Raw genomic sequence first — 15141 nt, 5'->3', positions numbered from 1 at the left:
GAATTTTGCTTGTATGTGTAAGGTTAACATATTTAAGCATAGAACTGAAGTCACAACAATTTTCACCTTTTGAAGACGCTTGTGGTTACCCATATGTCAATTCCCATCTCGTGATTGGCACACATTTTTAAAAATTGCCCGTCTCTTGTGGGGATCGAACCCACGACCTTTGGATTAGAAGTCCAACGCGCTATCCTCTGCGCCAAAGGGACGCTGTGCAAGTGACGGTCTCAGATGTAAGAGATTCTGCAAGACATGACCCGTGCTACATGTCTCGCGTTACTTTTCTGATAGGCTTACTTTCATATTTCTCTGAAGCAATTACATCAAAGACTCATTATTTATGTAACAGACACGATACATCGCTCCGAATCGCTCTGTTTACCATGGCTCTACTGATTGAAACACCTGCGTATTGACAGAGTTGCTCTGTACAATCGTAGTAACACAGTCCTGCTATTAGATTCGCTCACGTGCGCTGCTTACAGATAAATGGGAATTGCGCTCTTTAGAACAGCATCCACTCACAAAGTGGTAAACGACACACTGGGAACACTGTACGATTAGTCACATTTTTTGACTTTGGTTGACTGCTGTGTCACAGCCGGTCCCCATCATATGTATACACTCCAACGGACGTGTGTGCCCTGTTAGCACATTTACCAGGAACGTTAGCTGCATCACCTCCCTGGCAATTCCATGCCGTGCTCGAAGCGTCAGCCATTGCTTGTTGACAGTGTGCTTCGATGAGAAGTGGACAGATGATGCATCTCTCTCGCCGTCAGTTATAGGCGGGAATCATACTTAATGTAGTTTTCTGCAAGCGTCAGCGGAGCGTCAGACATCTGTGTCTGGTCTTCTCCCTTCATGCATCCACCAAGTCCACTCCTGGCAGTCTCCAGTAAAAGCCCCCTGTGCTGAAGCGAAAATTGCCGCCGTTTCTATAGATACAGAGTGCCATTGCTTACTGGGAACAGTTAAGGAACCATAGTACAATATCTTGTTGTGAAACTGTCTACTTTTCTCACTTGTGGCCGAGAAAACTGAAACCCTCTCACCTTGGGCTGGAAGAATTAAAGATCATGACTGGGATTACATACATTGACTCGTGAAGTAATACAAAATTATTTCACTCTTCACTGTATTTGTTTCTGTACAAAATGTGCGTTCTATTGCTATATTTCTATCTGTAGGTAAAAATTGGGTATTGAAAGAAAATTCCCGTGAACAGGGGCGTGAAGATATGGTTCCGCTTTTACAGCATTTACACATAGCAGCGTCATGGATCTACGAGAATTTTGCTTGTATGTGTAAGGTTAACATATTTAAGCATAGAACTGACGTCACAACAATTTTCACCTTTTGAAGACGCTTGTGGTTACCCATATGTCAATTCCCATCTCGTGATTGGCACACATTTTTAAAAATTGCCCGTCCCTTGTGGGGATCGAACCCACGACCTTTGGATTAGAAGTCCAACGCGCTATCCTCTGCGCCAAAGGGACGCTGTGCAAGTGACGGTCTCAGATGTAAGAGATTCTGCAAGACATGACCCGTGCTACATGTCTCGCGTTACTTTTCTGATAGGCTTACTTTCATATTTCTCTGAAGCAATTACATCAAAGACTCATTATTTATGTAACAGACACGATACATCGCTCCGAATCGCTCTGTTTACCATGGCTCTACTGATTGAAACACCTGCGTATTGACAGAGTTGCTCTGTACAATCGTAGTAACACAGTCCTGCTATTAGATTCGCTCACGTGCGCTGCTTACAGATAAATGGGAATTGCGCTCTTTAGAACAGCATCCACTCACAAAGTGGTAAACGACACACTGGGAACACTGTACGATTAGTCACATTTTTTGACTTTGGTTGACTGCTGTGTCACAGCCGGTCCCCATCATATGTATACACTGCAACGGACGTGTGTGCCCTGTTAGCACATTTACCAGGAACGTTAGCTGCATCACCTCCCTGGCAATTCCATGCCGTGCTCGAAGCGTCAGCCATTGCTTGGTGACAGTGTGCTTCGATGAGAAGTGGACAGATGATGCATCTCTCTCGCCGTCAGTTATAGGCGGGAATCATACTTAATGTAGTTTTCTGCAAGCGTCAGCGGAGCGTCAGACATCTGTGTCTGGTCTTCTCCCTTCATGCATCCACCAAGTCCACTCCTGGCAGTCTCCAGTAAAAGCCCCCTGTGCTGAAGCGAAAATTGCCGCCGTTTCTATAGATACAGAGTGCCATTGCTTACTGGGAACAGTTAAGGAACCATAGTACAATATCTTGTTGTGAAACTGTCTACTTTTCTCACTTGTGGCCGAGAAAACTGAAACCCTCTCACCTTGGGCTGGAAGAATTAAAGATCATGACTGGGATTACATACATTGACTCGTGAAGTAATACAAAATTATTTCACTCTTCACTGTATTTGTTTCTGTACAAAATGTGCGTTCTATTGCTATATTTCTATCTGTAGGTAAAAATTGGGTATTGAAAGAAAATTCCCGTGAACAGGGGCGTGAAGATATGGTTCCGCTTTTACAGCATTTACACATAGCAGCGTCATGGATCTACGAGAATTTTGCTTGTATGTGTAAGGTTAACATATTTAAGCATAGAACTGAAGTCACAACAATTTTCACCTTTTGAAGACGCTTGTGGTTACCCATATGTCAATTCCCATCTCGTGATTGGCACACATTTTTAAAAATTGCCCGTCCCTTGTGGGGATCGAACCCACGACCTTTGGATTAGAAGTCCAACGCGCTATCCTCTGCGCCAAAGGGACGCTGTGCAAGTGACGGTCTCAGATGTAAGAGATTCTGCAAGACATGACCCGTGCTACATGTCTCAGGTTACTTTTCTGATAGGCTTACTTTCATATTTCTCTGAAGCAATTACATCAAAGACTCATTATTTATGTAACAGACACGATACATCGCTCCGAATCGCTCTGTTTACCATGGCTCTACTGATTGAAACACCTGCGTATTGACAGAGTTGCTCTGTACAATCGTAGTAACACAGTCCTGCTATTAGATTCGCTCACGTGCGCTGCTTACAGATAAATGGGAATTGCGCTCTTTAGAACAGCATCCACTCACAAAGTGGTAAACGACACACTGGGAACACTGTACGATTAGTCACATTTTTTGACTTTGGTTGACTGCTGTGTCACAGCCGGTCCCCATCATATGTATACACTCCAACGGACGTGTGTGCCCTGTTAGCACATTTACCAGGAACGTTAGCTGCATCACCTCCCTGGCAATTCCATGCCGTGCTCGAAGCGTCAGCCATTGCTTGGTGACAGTGTGCTTCGATGAGAAGTGGACAGATGATGCATCCTTCTCGCCGTCAGTTATAGGCGGGAATCATACTTAATGTAGTTTTCTGCAAGCGTCAGCGGAGCGTCAGACATCTGTGTCTGGTCTTCTCCCTTCATGCATCCACCAAGTCCACTCCTGGCAGTCTCCAGTAAAAGCCCCCTGTGCTGAAGCGAAAATTGCCGCCGTTTCTATAGATACAGAGTGCCATTGCTTACTGGGAACAGTTAAGGAACCATAGTACAATATCTTGTTGTGAAACTGTCTACTTTTCTCACTTGTGGCCGAGAAAACTGAAACCCTCTCACCTTGGGCTGGAAGAATTAAAGATCATGACTGGGATTACATACATTGACTCGTGAAGTAATACAAAATTATTTCACTCTTCACTGTATTTGTTTCTGTACAAAATGTGCGTTCTATTGCTATATTTCTATCTGTAGGTAAAAATTGGGTATTGAAAGAAAATTCCCGTGAACAGGGGCGTGAAGATATGGTTCCGCTTTTACAGCATTTACACATAGCAGCGTCATGGATCTACGAGAATTTTGCTTGTATGTGTAAGGTTAACATATTTAAGCATAGAACTGAAGTCACAACAATTTTCACCTTTTGAAGACGCTTGTGGTTACCCATATGTCAATTCCCATCTCGTGATTGGCACACATTTTTAAAAATTGCCCGTCCCTTGTGGGGATCGAACCCACGACCTTTGGATTAGAAGTCCAACGCGCTATCCTCTGCGCCAAAGGGACGCTGTGCAAGTGACGGTCTCAGATGTAAGAGATTCTGCAAGACATGACCCGTGCTACATGTCTCGCGTTACTTTTCTGATAGGCTTACTTTCATATTTCTCTGAAGCAATTACATCAAAGACTCATTATTTATGTAACAGACACGATACATCGCTCCGAATCGCTCTGTTTACCATGGCTCTACTGATTGAAACACCTGCGTATTGACAGAGTTGCTCTGTACAATCGTAGTAACACAGTCCTGCTATTAGATTCGCTCACGTGCGCTGCTTACAGATAAATGGGAATTGCGCTCTTTAGAACAGCATCCACTCACAAAGTGGTAAACGACACACTGGGAACACTGTACGATTAGTCACATTTTTTGACTTTGGTTGACTGCTGTGTCACAGCCGGTCCCCATCATATGTATACACTCCAACGGACGTGTGTGCCCTGTTAGCACATTTACCAGGAACGTTAGCTGCATCACCTCCCTGGCAATTCCATGCCGTGCTCGAAGCGTCAGCCATTGCTTGGTGACAGTGTGCTTCGATGAGAAGTGGACAGATGATGCATCTCTCTCGCCGTCAGTTATAGGCGGGAATCATACTTAATGTAGTTTTCTGCAAGCGTCAGCGGAGCGTCAGACATCTGTGTCTGGTCTTCTCCCTTCATGCATCCACCAAGTCCACTCCTGGCAGTCTCCAGTAAAAGCCCCCTGTGCTGAAGCGAAAATTGCCGCCGTTTCTATAGATACAGAGTGCCATTGCTTACTGGGAACAGTTAAGGAACCATAGTACAATATCTTGTTGTGAAACTGTCTACTTTTCTCACTTGTGGCCGAGAAAACTGAAACCCTCTCACCTTGGGCTGGAAGAATTAAAGATCATGACTGGGATTACATACATTGACTCGTGAAGTAATACAAAATTATTTCACTCTTCACTGTATTTGTTTCTGTACAAAATGTGCGTTCTATTGCTATATTTCTATCTGTAGGTAAAAATTGGGTATTGAAAGAAAATTCCCGTGAACAGGGGCGTGAAGATATGGTTCCGCTTTTACAGCATTTACACATAGCAGCGTCATGGATCTACGAGAATTTTGCTTGTATGTGTAAGGTTAACATATTTAAGCATAGAACTGAAGTCACAACAATTTTCACCTTTTGAAGACGCTTGTGGTTACCCATATGTCAATTCCCATCTCGTGATTGGCACACATTTTTAAAAATTGCCCGTCCCTTGTGGGGATCGAACCCACGACCTTTGGATTAGAAGTCCAACGCGCTATCCTCTGCGCCAAAGGGACGCTGTGCAAGTGACGGTCTCAGATGTAAGAGATTCTGCAAGACATGACCCGTGCTACATGTCTCGCGTTACTTTTCTGATAGGCTTACTTTCATATTTCTCTGAAGCAATTACATCAAAGACTCATTATTTATGTAACAGACACGATACATCGCTCCGAATCGCTCTGTTTACCATGGCTCTACTGATTGAAACACCTGCGTATTGACAGAGTTGCTCTGTACAATCGTAGTAACACAGTCCTGCTATTAGATTCGCTCACGTGCGCTGCTTACAGATAAATGGGAATTGCGCTCTTTAGAACAGCATCCACTCACAAAGTGGTAAACGACACACTGGGAACACTGTACGATTAGTCACATTTTTTGACTTTGGTTGACTGCTGTGTCACAGCCGGTCCCCATCATATGTATACACTCCAACGGACGTGTGTGCCCTGTTAGCACATTTACCAGGAACGTTAGCTGCATCACCTCCCTGGCAATTCCATGCCGTGCTCGAAGCGTCAGCCATTGCTTGGTGACAGTGTGCTTCGATGAGAAGTGGACAGATGATGCATCTCTCTCGCCGTCAGTTATAGGCGGGAATCATACTTAATGTAGTTTTCTGCAAGCGTCAGCGGAGCGTCAGACATCTGTGTCTGGTCTTCTCCCTTCATGCATCCACCAAGTCCACTCCTGGCAGTCTCCAGTAAAAGCCCCCTGTGCTGAAGCGAAAATTGCCGCCGTTTCTATAGATACAGAGTGCCATTGCTTACTGGGAACAGTTAAGGAACCATAGTACAATATCTTGTTGTGAAACTGTCTACTTTTCTCACTTGTGGCCGAGAAAACTGAAACCCTCTCACCTTGGGCTGGAAGAATTAAAGATCATGACTGGGATTACATACATTGACTCGTGAAGTAATACAAAATTATTTCACTCTTCACTGTATTTGTTTCTGTACAAAATGTGCGTTCTATTGCTATATTTCTATCTGTAGGTAAAAATTGGGTATTGAAAGAAAATTCCCGTGAACAGGGGCGTGAAGATATGGTTCCGCTTTTACAGCATTTACACATAGCAGCGTCATGGATCTACGAGAATTTTGCTTGTATGTGTAAGGTTAACATATTTAAGCATAGAACTGAAGTCACAACAATTTTCACCTTTTGAAGACGCTTGTGGTTACCCATATGTCAATTCCCATCTCGTGATTGGCACACATTTTTAAATATTGCCCGTCCCTTGTGGGGGTCGAACCCACGACCTTTGGATTAGAAGTCCAACGCGCTATCCTCTGCGCCAAAGGGACGCTGTGCAAGTGACGGTCTCAGATGTAAGAGATTCTGCAAGACATGACCCGTGCTACATGTCTCGCGTTACTTTTCTGATAGGCTTACTTTCATATTTCTCTGAAGCAATTACATCAAAGACTCATTATTTATGTAACAGACACGATACATCGCTCCGAATCGCTCTGTTTACCATGGCTCTACTGATTGAAACACCTGCGTATTGACAGAGTTGCTCTGTACAATCGTAGTAACACAGTCCTGCTATTAGATTCGCTCACGTGCGCTGCTTACAGATAAATGGGAATTGCGCTCTTTAGAACAGCATCCACTCACAAAGTGGTAAACGACACACTGGGAACACTGTACGATTAGTCACATTTTTTGACTTTGGTTGACTGCTGTGTCACAGCCGGTCCCCATCATATGTATACACTCCAACGGACGTGTGTGCCCTGTTAGCACATTTACCAGGAACGTTAGCTGCATCACCTCCCTGGCAATTCCATGCCGTGCTCGAAGCGTCAGCCATTGCTTGGTGACAGTGTGCTTCGATGAGAAGTGGACAGATGATGCATCTCTCTCGCCGTCAGTTATAGGCGGGAATCATACTTAATGTAGTTTTCTGCAAGCGTCAGCGGAGCGTCAGACATCTGTGTCTGGTCTTCTCCCTTCATGCATCCACCAAGTCCACTCCTGGCAGTCTCCAGTAAAAGCCCCCTGTGCTGAAGCGAAAATTGCCGCCGTTTCTATAGATACAGAGTGCCATTGCTTACTGGGAACAGTTAAGGAACCATAGTACAATATCTTGTTGTGAAACTGTCTACTTTTCTCACTTGTGGCCGAGAAAACTGAAACCCTCTCACCTTGGGCTGGAAGAATTAAAGATCATGACTGGGATTACATACATTGACTCGTGAAGTAATACAAAATTATTTCACTCTTCACTGTATTTGTTTCTGTACAAAATGTGCGTTCTATTGCTATATTTCTATCTGTAGGTAAAAATTGGGTATTGAAAGAAAATTCCCGTGAACAGGGGCGTGAAGATATGGTTCCGCTTTTACAGCATTTACACATAGCAGCGTCATGGATCTACGAGAATTTTGCTTGTATGTGTAAGGTTAACATATTTAAGCATAGAACTGAAGTCACAACAATTTTCACCTTTTGAAGACGCTTGTGGTTACCCATATGTCAATTCCCATCTCGTGATTGGCACACATTTTTAAAAATTGCCCGTCCCTTGTGGGGATCGAACCCACGACCTTTGGATTAGAAGTCCAACGCGCTATCCTCTGCGCCAAAGGGACGCTGTGCAAGTAACGGTCTCAGATGTAAGAGATTCTGCAAGACATGACCCGTGCTACATGTCTCGCGTTACTTTTCTGATAGGCTTACTTTCATATTTCTCTGAAGCAATTACATCAAAGACTCATTATTTATGTAACAGACACGATACATCGCTCCGAATCGCTCTGTTTACCATGGCTCTACTGATTGAAACACCTGCGTATTGACAGAGTTGCTCTGTACAATCGTAGTAACACAGTCCTGCTATTAGATTCGCTCACGTGCGCTGCTTACAGATAAATGGGAATTGCGCTCTTTAGAACAGCATCCACTCACAAAGTGGTAAACGACACACTGGGAACACTGTACGATTAGTCACATTTTTTGACTTTGGTTGACTGCTGTGTCACAGCCGGTCCCCATCATATGTATACACTCCAACGGACGTGTGTGCCCTGTTAGCACATTTACCAGGAACGTTAGCTGCATCACCTCCCTGGCAATTCCATGCCGTGCTCGAAGCGTCAGCCATTGCTTGGTGACAGTGTGCTTCGATGAGAAGTGGACAGATGATGCATCTCTCTCGCCGTCAGTTATAGGCGGGAATCATACTTAATGTAGTTTTCTGCAAGCGTCAGCGGAGCGTCAGACATCTGTGTCTGGTCTTCTCCCTTCATGCATCCACCAAGTCCACTCCTGGCAGTCTCCAGTAAAAGCCCCCTGTGCTGAAGCGAAAATTGCCGCCGTTTCTATAGATACAGAGTGCCATTGCTTACTGGGAACAGTTAAGGAACCATAGTACAATATCTTGTTGTGAAACTGTCTACTTTTCTCACTTGTGGCCGAGAAAACTGAAACCCTCTCACCTTGGGCTGGAAGAATTAAAGATCATGACTGGGATTACATACATTGACTCGTGAAGTAATACAAAATTATTTCACTCTTCACTGTATTTGTTTCTGTACAAAATGTGCGTTCTATTGCTATATTTCTATCTGTAGGTAAAAATTGGGTATTGAAAGAAAATTCCCGTGAACAGGGGCGTGAAGATATGGTTCCGCTTTTACAGCATTTACACATAGCAGCGTCATGGATCTACGAGAATTTTGCTTGTATGTGTAAGGTTAACATATTTAAGCATAGAACTGAAGTCACAACAATTTTCACCTTTTGAAGACGCTTGTGGTTACCCATATGTCAATTCCCATCTCGTGATTGGCACACATTTTTAAAAATTGCCCGTCCCTTGTGGGGATCGAACCCACGACCTTTGGATTAGAAGTCCAACGCGCTATCCTCTGCGCCAAAGGGACGCTGTGCAAGTGACGGTCTCAGATGTAAGAGATTCTGCAAGACATGACCCGTGCTACATGTCTCGCGTTACTTTTCTGATAGGCTTACTTTCATATTTCTCTGAAGCAATTACATCAAAGACTCATTATTTATGTAACAGACACGATACATCGCTCCGAATCGCTCTGTTTACCATGGCTCTACTGATTGAAACACCTGCGTATTGACAGAGTTGCTCTGTACAATCGTAGTAACACAGTCCTGCTATTAGATTCGCTCACGTGCGCTGCTTACAGATAAATGGGAATTGCGCTCTTTAGAACAGCATCCACTCACAAAGTGGTAAACGACACACTGGGAACACTGTACGATTAGTCACATTTTTTGACTTTGGTTGACTGCTGTGTCACAGCCGGTCCCCATCATATGTATACACTCCAACGGACGTGTGTGCCCTGTTAGCACATTTACCAGGAACGTTAGCTGCATCACCTCCCTGGCAATTCCATGCCGTGCTCGAAGCGTCAGCCATTGCTTGGTGACAGTGTGCTTCGATGAGAAGTGGACAGATGATGCATCTCTCTCGCCGTCAGTTATAGGCGGGAATCATACTTAATGTAGTTTTCTGCAAGCGTCAGCGGAGCGTCAGACATCTGTGTCTGGTCTTCTCCCTTCATGCATCCACCAAGTCCACTCCTGGCAGTCTCCAGTAAAAGCCCCCTGTGCTGAAGCGAAAATTGCCGCCGTTTCTATAGATACAGAGTGCCATTGCTTACTGGGAACAGTTAAGGAACCATAGTACAATATCTTGTTGTGAAACTGTCTACTTTTCTCACTTGTGGCCGAGAAAACTGAAACCCTCTCACCTTGGGCTGGAAGAATTAAAGATCATGACTGGGATTACATACATTGACTCGTGAAGTAATACAAAATTATTTCACTCTTCACTGTATTTGTTTCTGTACAAAATGTGCGTTCTATTGCTATATTTCTATCTGTAGGTAAAAATTGGGTATTGAAAGAAAATTCCCGTGAACAGGGGCGTGAAGATATGGTTCCGCTTTTACAGCATTTACACATAGCAGCGTCATGGATCTACGAGAATTTTGCTTGTATGTGTAAGGTTAACATATTTAAGCATAGAACTGAAGTCACAACAATTTTCACCTTTTGAAGACGCTTGTGGTTACCCATATGTCAATTCCCATCTCGTGATTGGCACACATTTTTAAATATTGCCCGTCCCTTGTGGGGGTCGAACCCACGACCTTTGGATTAGAAGTCCAACGCGCTATCCTCTGCGCCAAAGGGACGCTGTGCAAGTGACGGTCTCAGATGTAAGAGATTCTGCAAGACATGACCCGTGCTACATGTCTCGCGTTACTTTTCTGATAGGCTTACTTTCATATTTCTCTGAAGCAATTACATCAAAGACTCATTATTTATGTAACAGACACGATACATCGCTCCGAATCGCTCTGTTTACCATGGCTCTACTGATTGAAACACCTGCGTATTGACAGAGTTGCTCTGTACAATCGTAGTAACACAGTCCTGCTATTAGATTCGCTCACGTGCGCTGCTTACAGATAAATGGGAATTGCGCTCTTTAGAACAGCATCCACTCACAAAGTGGTAAACGACACACTGGGAACACTGTACGATTAGTCACATTTTTTGACTTTGGTTGACTGCTGTGTCACAGCCGGTCCCCATCATATGTATACACTCCAACGGACGTGTGTGCCCTGTTAGCACATTTACCAGGAACGTTAGCTGCATCACCTCCCTGGCAATTCCATGCCGTGCTCGAAGCGTCAGCCATTGCTTGGTGACAGTGTGCTTCGATGAGAAGTGGACAGATGATGCATCTCTCTCGCCGTCAGTTATAGGCGGGAATCATACTTAATGTAGTTTTCTGCAAGCGTCAGCGGAGCGTCAGACATCTGTGTCTGGTCTTCTCCCTTCATGCATCCACCAAGTCCACTCCTGGCAGTCTCCAGTAAAAGCCCCCTGTGCTGAAGCGAAAATTGCCGCCGTTTCTATAGATACAGAGTGCCATTGCTTACTGGGAACAGTTAAGGAACCATAGTACAATATCTTGTTGTGAAACTGTCTACTTTTCTCACTTGTGGCCGAGAAAACTGAAACCCTCTCACCTTGGGCTGGAAGAATTAAAGATCATGACTGGGATTACATACATTGACTCGTGAAGTAATACAAAATTATTTCACTCTTCACTGTATTTGTTTCTGTACAAAATGTGCGTTCTATTGCTATATTTCTATCTGTAGGTAAAAATTGGGTATTGAAAGAAAATTCCCGTGAACAGGGGCGTGAAGATATGGTTCCGCTTTTACAGCATTTACACATAGCAGCGTCATGGATCTACGAGAATTTTGCTTGTATGTGTAAGGTTAACATATTTAAGCATAGAACTGAAGTCACAACAATTTTCACCTTTTGAAGACGCTTGTGGTTACCCATATGTCAATTCCCATCTCGTGATTGGCACACATTTTTAAAAATTGCCCGTCCCTTGTGGGGATCGAACCCACGACCTTTGGATTAGAAGTCCAACGCGCTATCCTCTGCGCCAAAGGGACGCTGTGCAAGTAACGGTCTCAGATGTAAGAGATTCTGCAAGACATGACCCGTGCTACATGTCTCGCGTTACTTTTCTGATAGGCTTACTTTCATATTTCTCTGAAGCAATTACATCAAAGACTCATTATTTATGTAACAGACACGATACATCGCTCCGAATCGCTCTGTTTACCATGGCTCTACTGATTGAAACACCTGCGTATTGACAGAGTTGCTCTGTACAATCGTAGTAACACAGTCCTGCTATTAGATTCGCTCACGTGCGCTGCTTACAGATAAATGGGAATTGCGCTCTTTAGAACAGCATCCACTCACAAAGTGGTAAACGACACACTGGGAACACTGTACGATTAGTCACATTTTTTGACTTTGGTTGACTGCTGTGTCACAGCCGGTCCCCATCATATGTATACACTCCAACGGACGTGTGTGCCCTGTTAGCACATTTACCAGGAACGTTAGCTGCATCACCTCCCTGGCAATTCCATGCCGTGCTCGAAGCGTCAGCCATTGCTTGGTGACAGTGTGCTTCGATGAGAAGTGGACAGATGATGCATCTCTCTCGCCGTCAGTTATAGGCGGGAATCATACTTAATGTAGTTTTCTGCAAGCGTCAGCGGAGCGTCAGACATCTGTGTCTGGTCTTCTCCCTTCATGCATCCACCAAGTCCACTCCTGGCAGTCTCCAGTAAAAGCCCCCTGTGCTGAAGCGAAAATTGCCGCCGTTTCTATAGATACAGAGTGCCATTGCTTACTGGGAACAGTTAAGGAACCATAGTACAATATCTTGTTGTGAAACTGTCTACTTTTCTCACTTGTGGCCGAGAAAACTGAAACCCTCTCACCTTGGGCTGGAAGAATTAAAGATCATGACTGGGATTACATACATTGACTCGTGAAGTAATACAAAATTATTTCACTCTTCACTGTATTTGTTTCTGTACAAAATGTGCGTTCTATTGCTATATTTCTATCTGTAGGTAAAAATTGGGTATTGAAAGAAAATTCCCGTGAACAGGGGCGTGAAGATATGGTTCCGCTTTTACACATAGCAGCGTCATGGATCTACGAGAATTTTGCTTGTATGTGTAAGGTTAACATATTTAAGCATAGAACTGAAGTCACAACAATTTTCACCTTTTGAAGACGCTTGTGGTTACCCATATGTCAATTCCCATCTCGTGATTGGCACACATTTTTAAAAATTGCCCGTCCCTTGTGGGGATCGAACCCACGACCTTTGGATTAGAAGTCCAACGCGCTATCCTCTGCGCCAAAGGGACGCTGTGCAAGTGACGGTCTCAGATGTAAGAGATTCTGCAAGACATGACCCGTGCTACATGTCTCGCGTTACTTTTCTGATAGGCTTACTTTCATATTTCTCTGAAGCAATTACATCAAAGACTCATTATTTATGTAACAGACACGATACATCGCTCCGAATCGCTCTGTTTACCATGGCTCTACTGATTGAAACACCTGCGTATTGACAGAGTTGCTCTGTACAATCGTAGTAACACAGTCCTGCTATTAGATTCGCTCACGTGCGCTGCTTACAGATAAATGGGAATTGCGCTCTTTAGAACAGCATCCACTCACAAAGTGGTAAACGACACACTGGGAACACTGTACGATTAGTCACATTTTTTGACTTTGGTTGACTGCTGTGTCACAGCCGGTCCCCATCATATGTATACACTCCAACGGACGTGTGTGCCCTGTTAGCACATTTACCAGGAACGTTAGCTGCATCACCTCCCTGGCAATTCCATGCCGTGCTCGAAGCGTCAGCCATTGCTTGGTGACAGTGTGCTTCGATGAGAAGTGGACAGATGATGCATCTCTCTCGCCGTCAGTTATAGGCGGGAATCATACTTAATGTAGTTTTCTGCAAGCGTCAGCGGAGCGTCAGACATCTGTGTCTGGTCTTCTCCCTTCATGCATCCACCAAGTCCACTCCTGGCAGTCTCCAGTAAAAGCCCCCTGTGCTGAAGCGAAAATTGCCGCCGTTTCTATAGATACAGAGTGCCATTGCTTACTGGGAACAGTTAAGGAACCATAGTACAATATCTTGTTGTGAAACTGTCTACTTTTCTCACTTGTGGCCGAGAAAACTGAAACCCTCTCACCTTGGGCTGGAAGAATTAAAGATCATGACTGGGATTACATACATTGACTCGTGAAGTAATACAAAATTATTTCACTCTTCACTGTATTTGTTTCTGTACAAAATGTGCGTTCTATTGCTATATTTCTATCTGTAGGTAAAAATTGGGTATTGAAAGAAAATTCCCGTGAACAGGGGCGTGAAGATATGGTTCCGCTTTTACAGCATTTACACATAGCAGCGTCATGGATCTACGAGAATTTTGCTTGTATGTGTAAGGTTAACATATTTAAGCATAGAACTGAAGTCACAACAATTTTCACCTTTTGAAGACGCTTGTGGTTACCCATATGTCAATTCCCATCTCGTGATTGGCACACATTTTTAAAAATTGCCCGTCCCTTGTGGGGATCGAACCCACGACCTTTGGATTAGAAGTCCAACGCGCTATCCTCTGCGCCAAAGGGACGCTGTGCAAGTGACGGTCTCAGATGTAAGAGATTCTGCAAGACATGACCCGTGCTACATGTCTCGCGTTACTTTTCTGATAGGCTTACTTTCATATTTCTCTGAAGCAATTACATCAAAGACTCATTATTTATGTAACAGACACGATACATCGCTCCGAATCGCTCTGTTTACCATGGCTCTACTGATTGAAACACCTGCGTATTGACAGAGTTGCTCTGTACAATCGTAGTAACACAGTCCTGCTATTAGATTCGCTCACGTGCGCTGCTTACAGATAAATGGGAATTGCGCTCTTTAGAACAGCATCCACTCACAAAGTGGTAAACGACACACTGGGAACACTGTACGATTAGTCACATTTTTTGACTTTGGTTGACTGCTGTGTCACAGCCGGTCCCCATCATATGTATACACTCCAACGGACGTGTGTGCCCTGTTAGCACATTTACCAGGAACGTTAGCTGCATCACCTCCCTGGCAATTCCATGCCGTGCTCGAAGCGTCAGCCATTGCTTGGTGACAGTGTGCTTCGATGAGAAGTGGACAGATGATGCATCTCTCTCGCCGTCAGTTATAGGCGGGAATCATACTTAATGTAGTTTTCTGCAAGCGTCAGCGGAGCGTCAGACATCTGTGTCTGGTCTTCTCCCTTCATGCATCCACCAAGTCCACTCCTGGCAGTCTCCAGTAAAAGCCCCCTGTGCTGAAGCGAA

General features: G+C 44.3%; 12 non-coding genes across 12 annotated transcripts; all 12 read right to left on the bottom strand.

The window, feature by feature from the left end:
* Positions 1-139: 139 nt before the first annotated feature.
* Trnar-ucu (transfer RNA arginine (anticodon UCU)) lies at positions 140-212 on the bottom strand. Its single transcript has one exon. It is a non-coding gene; the product is annotated as a tRNA-Arg (tRNA).
* Positions 213-1432: 1220 nt separating this feature from the next.
* Positions 1433-1505, bottom strand: Trnar-ucu (transfer RNA arginine (anticodon UCU)). The gene has a single exon. It is a non-coding gene; the product is annotated as a tRNA-Arg (tRNA).
* Positions 1506-2725: 1220 nt separating this feature from the next.
* Positions 2726-2798, bottom strand: Trnar-ucu (transfer RNA arginine (anticodon UCU)). Its single transcript has one exon. It is a non-coding gene; the product is annotated as a tRNA-Arg (tRNA).
* Positions 2799-4018: 1220 nt separating this feature from the next.
* On the bottom strand, positions 4019-4091 carry Trnar-ucu (transfer RNA arginine (anticodon UCU)). Its single transcript has one exon. It is a non-coding gene; the product is annotated as a tRNA-Arg (tRNA).
* Positions 4092-5311: 1220 nt separating this feature from the next.
* Positions 5312-5384, bottom strand: Trnar-ucu (transfer RNA arginine (anticodon UCU)). Its single transcript has one exon. It is a non-coding gene; the product is annotated as a tRNA-Arg (tRNA).
* Positions 5385-6604: 1220 nt separating this feature from the next.
* Trnar-ucu (transfer RNA arginine (anticodon UCU)) lies at positions 6605-6677 on the bottom strand. Its single transcript has one exon. It is a non-coding gene; the product is annotated as a tRNA-Arg (tRNA).
* A 1220-nt stretch (positions 6678-7897) lies between these two features.
* On the bottom strand, positions 7898-7970 carry Trnar-ucu (transfer RNA arginine (anticodon UCU)). Its single transcript has one exon. It is a non-coding gene; the product is annotated as a tRNA-Arg (tRNA).
* Positions 7971-9190: 1220 nt separating this feature from the next.
* Positions 9191-9263, bottom strand: Trnar-ucu (transfer RNA arginine (anticodon UCU)). The gene has a single exon. It is a non-coding gene; the product is annotated as a tRNA-Arg (tRNA).
* A 1220-nt stretch (positions 9264-10483) lies between these two features.
* Trnar-ucu (transfer RNA arginine (anticodon UCU)) lies at positions 10484-10556 on the bottom strand. Its single transcript has one exon. It is a non-coding gene; the product is annotated as a tRNA-Arg (tRNA).
* Positions 10557-11776: 1220 nt separating this feature from the next.
* Positions 11777-11849, bottom strand: Trnar-ucu (transfer RNA arginine (anticodon UCU)). The gene has a single exon. It is a non-coding gene; the product is annotated as a tRNA-Arg (tRNA).
* A 1211-nt stretch (positions 11850-13060) lies between these two features.
* Positions 13061-13133, bottom strand: Trnar-ucu (transfer RNA arginine (anticodon UCU)). Its single transcript has one exon. It is a non-coding gene; the product is annotated as a tRNA-Arg (tRNA).
* Positions 13134-14353: 1220 nt separating this feature from the next.
* Trnar-ucu (transfer RNA arginine (anticodon UCU)) lies at positions 14354-14426 on the bottom strand. The gene has a single exon. It is a non-coding gene; the product is annotated as a tRNA-Arg (tRNA).
* Between the last annotated feature and the right edge of the window lie 715 nt (positions 14427-15141).

Source organism: Schistocerca cancellata, unplaced genomic scaffold, assembly GCF_023864275.1.
Source record: "Schistocerca cancellata isolate TAMUIC-IGC-003103 unplaced genomic scaffold, iqSchCanc2.1 HiC_scaffold_425, whole genome shotgun sequence".
Taxonomy (NCBI): domain Eukaryota; kingdom Metazoa; phylum Arthropoda; class Insecta; order Orthoptera; family Acrididae; genus Schistocerca; species Schistocerca cancellata.
Note: the sequence above shows the minus strand (reverse complement) of the source record. Positions and strands in the feature narration are given on the sequence as shown.